Source organism: Chenopodium album, chromosome 8, assembly GCF_948465745.1.
Source record: "Chenopodium album chromosome 8, dcCheAlbu1.1, whole genome shotgun sequence".
NCBI classification, from domain to species: domain Eukaryota; kingdom Viridiplantae; phylum Streptophyta; class Magnoliopsida; order Caryophyllales; family Amaranthaceae; genus Chenopodium; species Chenopodium album.
Genome location: NC_137841.1, coordinates 17,304,871 through 17,312,095, shown reverse-complemented (window position 1 = coordinate 17,312,095; position 7,225 = coordinate 17,304,871). Strand labels below are relative to the sequence as shown.

The 7,225-nt window shown below is 33.5% G+C and overlaps 1 long non-coding RNA gene across 4 annotated transcripts; it reads left to right on the top strand.

The window, feature by feature from the left end:
* The first annotated feature begins 475 nt into the window (after positions 1-475).
* LOC145555867 (uncharacterized) lies at positions 476-6,695 on the top strand. 4 transcript variants are annotated; one of them, XR_014091603.1, is made up of 5 exons: positions 476-725; positions 947-1,077; positions 4,497-4,609; positions 4,710-4,841; positions 6,394-6,695. It is a non-coding gene; the product is annotated as an uncharacterized LOC145555867 (long non-coding RNA). The 4 variants fall into 4 exon arrangements; XR_014091602.1 differs by lacking the exon at positions 6,394-6,695 and having other exon boundaries at positions 947-1,072; positions 4,710-6,368; XR_014091604.1 differs by lacking the exon at positions 6,394-6,695 and having other exon boundaries at positions 4,717-6,368.
* The last annotated feature ends 530 nt before the right edge of the window (positions 6,696-7,225 follow it).

Sequence of the window (7,225 nt, the reverse complement as noted above, 5' to 3'; positions counted from 1 at the left end):
CCCTCTAGGAGGCGTCCAAATGGACTCTCCAGATGCGTGACACGTGTCACTAAGATATTCCCCCTTAAAAATGGCAGCGTTCAAGGCCCAAACTCCAAGGGCGCCGCAAAACGGCGCTGCCCTAATCCCTAGAGTAGGGCACGTTTTCCTAGGACTCTATAAATAGGGAGATTCCTCCAACTATTGAGGGAGTCTTTTTGACACCTCGAACTTTATGTCTTAATCATTAAGGCATTTATTGCTCTCTAAAACAGAGAACACCTGAGCTTGGAATCCGAGCAGATACCTTACTTTCCACACGTTTCCACTTTGATTCCGTACTAACTTAATCTTCGGAGGCGGACCTCCGCCATTCGGAGCTCCGTTTGTTTTGCAGGTACAGGCGACCTTGACAAATCTATCTTTGATTTGTAAGTCTCATAGGGGACACAAAAAACGTCAAAACAGGTATGCTTTGTATTTGTATATATTTAAACCCTTATTGCCTGATTATTCGACGATTCGATAAATATGCTGATATATGTTACTTTCTTGATTTGTTAGGGTTTGTGAGTGCGTTTATTCCGAATCAGTTGCTTGTTCGTGCTTCTTTAACAACAATAACAAATACAAATCAATGTTGGGAATGGTGGAGTAACAGAAGACGCTTCATAGTGCAATTGCTTCGGCTCGTCTTACGTCAATTCTTACTCTTAATTCCAGTTGTTGGAGCTGCTTTTCTCTAGGTGACTTAATTAAATTGTTGAATTTGTTGTTGGAATTTATGATTGAGTTTATTTTCATAGATTTTAGAATGTGGGTTGTGGGCTGATCTTAAATTATGGTATTAATATGAAAGTTGTTAGTTATGGTTTAGGTTCGTATGAATGTAATTTGCTACTTTGATTCTTATTCATGTGTGATCCCCGGGATATACATTCTGATTTATGGATTTGTTTCTTTCTAGGGTTCAGTTTGAGGAATTTTTTAGGGTCATCTAGAATTTTCCACTTGACTGCCCTCCTTGCTGCCCCACAGTAGCCCATGCTCCTCCTTGCTGTTGTGGCTACTAAGTGCTGCTCGTGGTTCAATTGTAAGGTTTACACTTTCCCATTCCTCCTGCCTTTCTCTTTTATCTCTAGGGTAGATTGTAATTCATTTTGTGAATTATTTGTGTTGATTGTTTTTATGGTGTTGATTTGGAGATCTTAGCTATAACACATTGATGATGGGGTTGATGGTTATTTAATACCGATCAATCAGCTAGCTTATATGCCTATTGAAGCTTTGTTATGGCTAATTTTGCAATATATGGTTCAATTGTCAAAGTTATTGCCTAATATAGTGTATCCATATCTGACTGTGGGGTTTTGTGGGTTATAGCTTATAGCATGTGATTTGAATTTTTTTGATCAAGTTTGATGATTCATTTTAAGTGAGTCTTCGTGTTTTGTATATAATGCATACAAGTTTATGATCTATATTATGTAGTTATCAGTGTAATGTGATTGCTTCTCAATAAATATATTAACTGTCTAATTTTTTACATGAATATATATGGTTGTTCTATTTCTGTTAATTTTTTTTATTGTGTTTGATTTCTGTCTATTTTAGCAGTTTGTAAATTTAATCTATATTCTGGAATGCTATAAATGGTTATTGAATACTTCTGATAAGTTTTGATACTCTATTGTAAATTGGCTCATTTTACAACTCTTGATGTAAAATTTATGAAGATTTTACTTTGTGTTTATGGTTGGATTCATTTATGTTGTCTCGATACCATTTGAATTGAAGCTTATTAACTCAAAGGGTAAATGCAGAATTATTACTTATAAAGTTGATCTTTAAACGCAAGCCTTTAATATCGAATCTTGCTGAATGTTTATGATGGAGGATTAGTGTAGACACCTAATTGTGTTTCCCCCAAAAACCAAACCAGTGATGAATACCTTTCACGTCATTGATTATCGAACGAAGTGAAAGTGAGAAAAGTCTTGTGATGCGGTCATTTTTAATAAAATATTTTCTTTCTGTTTTTTAAAAAATGTACTCAATTTATGAAAATAGGCTGACCAATTTATTTTGGTCCATGATATAGGTATAATAATAGTGTAATTGGATAGGGTTTAAAAAGACCTTTCTAACAATATATTATAAGCCCAATTCCGATGAATAATGAGGAAGATATGACCAACTTACTAAATTGGACCCAAACAGGATTTTACCTACGACCCAATGATCATGTGGAGGGTCCAAAGGTTTAATCCCATTTCTAAACTAAATAGGATTTCTTAGAAGCTTTTATAAGTTTCTAAAAGATCTTAATCATCCTTTTTTGAAAAGATAAGATCAAAGAATTCAAAATTGAATAAAACTTCTCTATTTTTAGACTCCTTTTTTGTGCGAAATGGAAAATGGTTAGATATTATTTTCTTGCCTCATAATCTTTACAAATATTATATAGTTGGATAGATCTTGTAATTATCTTTACAATGATGTATTATAATATTAATTCTGAGCTATAACGGAAAGGATATGAAAGAAATACGAAACTCTATCCAAAACTGACACCGTCCCACTATTTCGGCCATATCTTTTATTCTACAAAATATTTTAATCTCATTCTCATTGTATTGGAAAGTAGACTTCAAGAGCTTTTCAACTATATATTATATGACTTATTTGGACTTCTGGATCAAAAGATATGTTAAAAACAAAATCCGCAAAAAATCTGTCGCAGCGCCAAACGACAGCCTTGTCACACGATGACAGACTCTGTCGCTATGCGTGATTGTCGTTTCACGCAGGGTCTTGTCGTTTGCGACAGGAGTCAATTCTATTTCGATTCAAATTCTAACTCTTTTCTATCATTTCTGAACTATTTTCTTTATAAATAGGGTTATATTTCCTCGTTTTAATTCACCAATCATCTCTCTTCTCTCTCTAAGTTAAAGCTTATTCTCTCTCTATTCTTTTTCTAAGCCCTTATACACCTTTTTACAAAATATAAAGTTCCGCAATCATAAGTTCTAGACACACCTAGACAAGTTCGAAGTTGCCTTCGCCCTCGACGTGAAAGGTTGATAATTTCCGAGGGTTTAGTCCCAAATCCTAATTTATTTCTTTGATTAGATTTATTATTTATTATTTTCCTTGAAGTTACTAACACGTGTGTATTTTTTTATTAGAAAGAGATACGAGACATCGAATTAAGTAATTATTTCAATTATTCTTTTGATATAGAAATCATGCGTTGATTATTTTAATTCCTAGTATCATGTTAGGATGCTTTTGTTGCTTTCTAGTATTATGTTTAGGTTGCTTCATATTCTTTCTTGCTAATATCATGTTATTATCATGTTAGGGTTAAAGATTTGATCTTTAATACTTAGTGACATGCTAGGGTTTGTTATTAATCTTGTTAGTATCATGCCTAGGATCTTGCTAATATTATTATGCTTTGTTAGAGATTGAGATTATCATGATGATAATTGTTGTTATTATGTTGCTTGATATTATTGTTATTTCTTGATCACGCCCTCTGTCATAGGATTAAAGGGAATTTGTACTTGTAATCACGCTTAATAAGATAATTAATAATCTTGTTTAGGCTAATATGATTATAATTCAAGTGATCGCCAATAATAGATAAATAGATTTAGAATAAAGTAGAGGCCTATTTTTAGGGCACGTTCAATCTCTTTTAGGTTGGATTTATACCTTCATCCCCGAATATCCAGTTATGGTTCCAAACCACTATGGAGTTAGCAATCTCTTGGATCGTGAAGGGGTGTAACCTTCACCCTATGAACGGTTTACAAGTTCCTAAAACTTGTTGGCGACTCTTTTGCTCTAGCTTCCTTCCCTTTGGACGCCACCATGCTTAAGTGTATGATCATATTGAGGCTCAAGTGTGGGATTCTTGAAATATTCCCTACAATTAGCAACTTGAGATTATCTAGACTTCATATGTTCACCCAGATAAATTTAGCATATAAAATACGCTATTGAATTGACATCTTTAGAAATTAAGGACTTGTTCTCTTCACTTGAAACAATTAGACCTGGTTATAGTGAGCTGTTCAATGTAGAAATTAGGTTGAACATTGTTTAACCTGTACCTTGATGATGTTGATAATGTCAAATTTCAGAATTGGGTGACATAACAATTTCGGAATACTTAGCATTTGGACCAAGGCTATAACTTGATGATTGATGCAAGTATTATTGTGCATTTTTTAGCTTTGGACTTAGAGGTGGAGTTTTAATTTGGCGATGCTTTATAATCTGGAGTCATGGATTGTGGGATAGGATGTAAACAAGTAATCTAGTGGTAGAGCATCCAACTTTGGTACAAGACTGTAAGATAGAGGAATTGAGGTCGGTAAAGTACTGAACTCTCAAATTTAGGTGTTCTAATGTTTTTAACATTTTGTGGTGTTAGTGTGGCTTATGAACCTTTTACTTGATGGTGTATTCGCTCTTGTGACTGATGCTGGGGCCAATATTTTTAGACATCGATGAGATTTGTTAGTTGGGAGTCTTTAGAGCTACGTCTGGAATTGGTATTGACCTGTAGAAGATGGATTGCTTGCTGATGCTATTCTATTTTGAAGCTTGCATCTAGGTTAGTTTCTACTCTGTATTCTCAGTTGGATTAATTCAAGTAGACATCCTCGTTAGCTACTAGTGTTATTTATGCTTACACGAGTATATTTTGTTTCAAGAATGCAGGTGGTTTGACCGTTGCTCTGCATGATTTACTTGTGTGCAGCATATCAGGCAGAAGCAAGCAATCAATCTGGGTATAAGAGAGCCCATCCAGTCACATTAGCTTTTCAGTCTTTTTTCATATAGAGGTAATAAAATCTCTTTTAAATTCGCAGATGACCTTTGTGATGCTTGTTCAGATAGAGTGTGCACCCCCTCTTTAACCTATACCGAATAATTTCCTCTGTTAGCGAGTTACTGTCAACTGATCAACCTTTGTAAACCCATGGCTTTTATCTTTTCATGATTTCATCAGTGAGCCTTTTCTTGTTTCATATGTCCATTATGAAATTCTTTAGGGTGTAATCTTGTCAACTGCCTTACAAATCGTACTTTCCTATGTTTGACAATTGAGGCATGATTTGTTTAGGCCTGTTTAAATTATCAGACATGCAGGCTTGTCCTGTTTGAAATATCTTTGTGTTATACTGACTTAGAAAAGCCAAATTGAATTTATTAGTTTCACTTTTTTGTGCTAAGGATTACATGACATTTTGGCTTCTAACTCTTGTAATACAGTACTTATGAACCCTCTAGATTGATTGAGGGCCGGAATCAGTTTAGCTTCCTGAAAATGATAGACAAAATGCTGCTACTGAGTAATGTATGGTTACAAAGTAAGGCCCCATTCTTGATAAACAACCGATGTAATTTCATTATTTATTGCTATATTTGTAATTTTGTATTGACATGATAGTCAATCGTGCTCATGTTAAGGTTTTAAGTGTGCTGGTGGAGCTTGCTCTCTAAACTTTAGACATGCTGGACCTGCCGACCTTCTAAGCTAGAATCAAGAAGTGTTAGCATTTCCCATTGAATACCATTGAATTTTGCAAAAAACTTGAGTGTGCTTCATGAACATGGATGGGCTTCTATAACTGAGATAGTGGTTTTGGAGTATAATGCTATTAGATATGCATAACTCATGTCGACCTTTGGTAGTTTGGCATTATTGTGCCATTTAATTTAAGGAAGATAAAATTTTATTGATCTATGATAATAATGGATTGGATCTAATTTCAGATTTCCTTGACTCGCCAATGGTACTTTCCAGTTTATTTCTTATACAAAGTACTAAATTTATATTTGTGGTAGATCAGCAGTAATTTGTAGTAAGAGGCAGTTCCTTAATGACGAACTCAATATATAATTTCTGATATTATGAAAAAAAAAAAAAAAAAAATAAATAAATAAAATTCTTGTCTTATATTTTGTGTTATGTCATAATAATGTCATATGATGTTCTTGAAGTTTTTTAGTTAAATCCAAAAATGTGAATGAATTTGTTTTTTTTTTTAAATGTCATTGGTATAGTATTTATGATCCGCTCTTTCAGTTGTACTTGTAATTAGAACTTGATCAGGAATGTTGCATTTCTTAGAAGTATATTCTTGATGGCTAGCTACTTAATATGCCTCTCAGCAGTATATTAAAAAGCTTTTTCACAAACCAAAAACCTTCCTATTCTCCTTTGAACTGAACCTTTCGATTTTTCAACATTAATTCCCTGTCTTAAAAATAACTTCCACATAGGCACATACTACGTAAGGATATCACAGAAAAACAAAATTGAATTTAAGAATCTGTCTTATTTGTGCTTAAAATTACATAAAAACATCATACTTGACTTTTGTAATATAGCACTCAACGTTTCAGAAGTTATGAACCCACCAAATTGATTAAAGGCCGAAGCCAGTCTAGCTGCCTGGCAGTGAAAGGTGAAGAAGTGCTGCTTTGAGTATGAACAAAGCAAGCCTCCAATCTTGATAAACATAGCTGTCTGACAATGATAGGTGAAGAAGTGCTGCTGCAGCTGTTGCTTCTTTGTTGCCATGTTGCTGCTGCTTCTGTGCTCCTGTTTTGCTACTGTACAGCTGCATATTGCATGCTCTTTATCTGTAACCTTGTATTTTATTTTATTTTTTTGGACGAAAATTGTAATATTACAGCATTTTTTTTTTATGAAAATAAGTATATATATATATATATATATATATATATATATATATATATATATATATATATATATATATATATATATATATATATATATATATATATATATATATATATATATATGGTAGTGTTTATATATCAATTTAAGTGAAAAAAAAAAAATTTGGGCCATTAAGGGCACCGGTTCTCAACAGGAACCAGTGCCAAAAACCCCTTAAAAAAACGCGGTAAGGTCTTTTGGCATTGGTTAACCGGTGCCAAAAATAAATATTAGCTTCGGTTAACCGGTGCCAATTTAAGAAATTGCCACGGATTTTGAATTGGTGGTTTTTTTTGGATGAAATAACATTCCTTAAATACTCAACGGTTCAAAACCGGTGTCTTAGGGGGGTTTTGAACCGGGGCCAAAATACATTTTTCTACTAGTGTTTGTTAATTGACGGATAATTTGTATATAATTTGTTAATAATTATATGTTGCTTGATATTATTGTTATTGCTAGATCACCTCTTCTCTT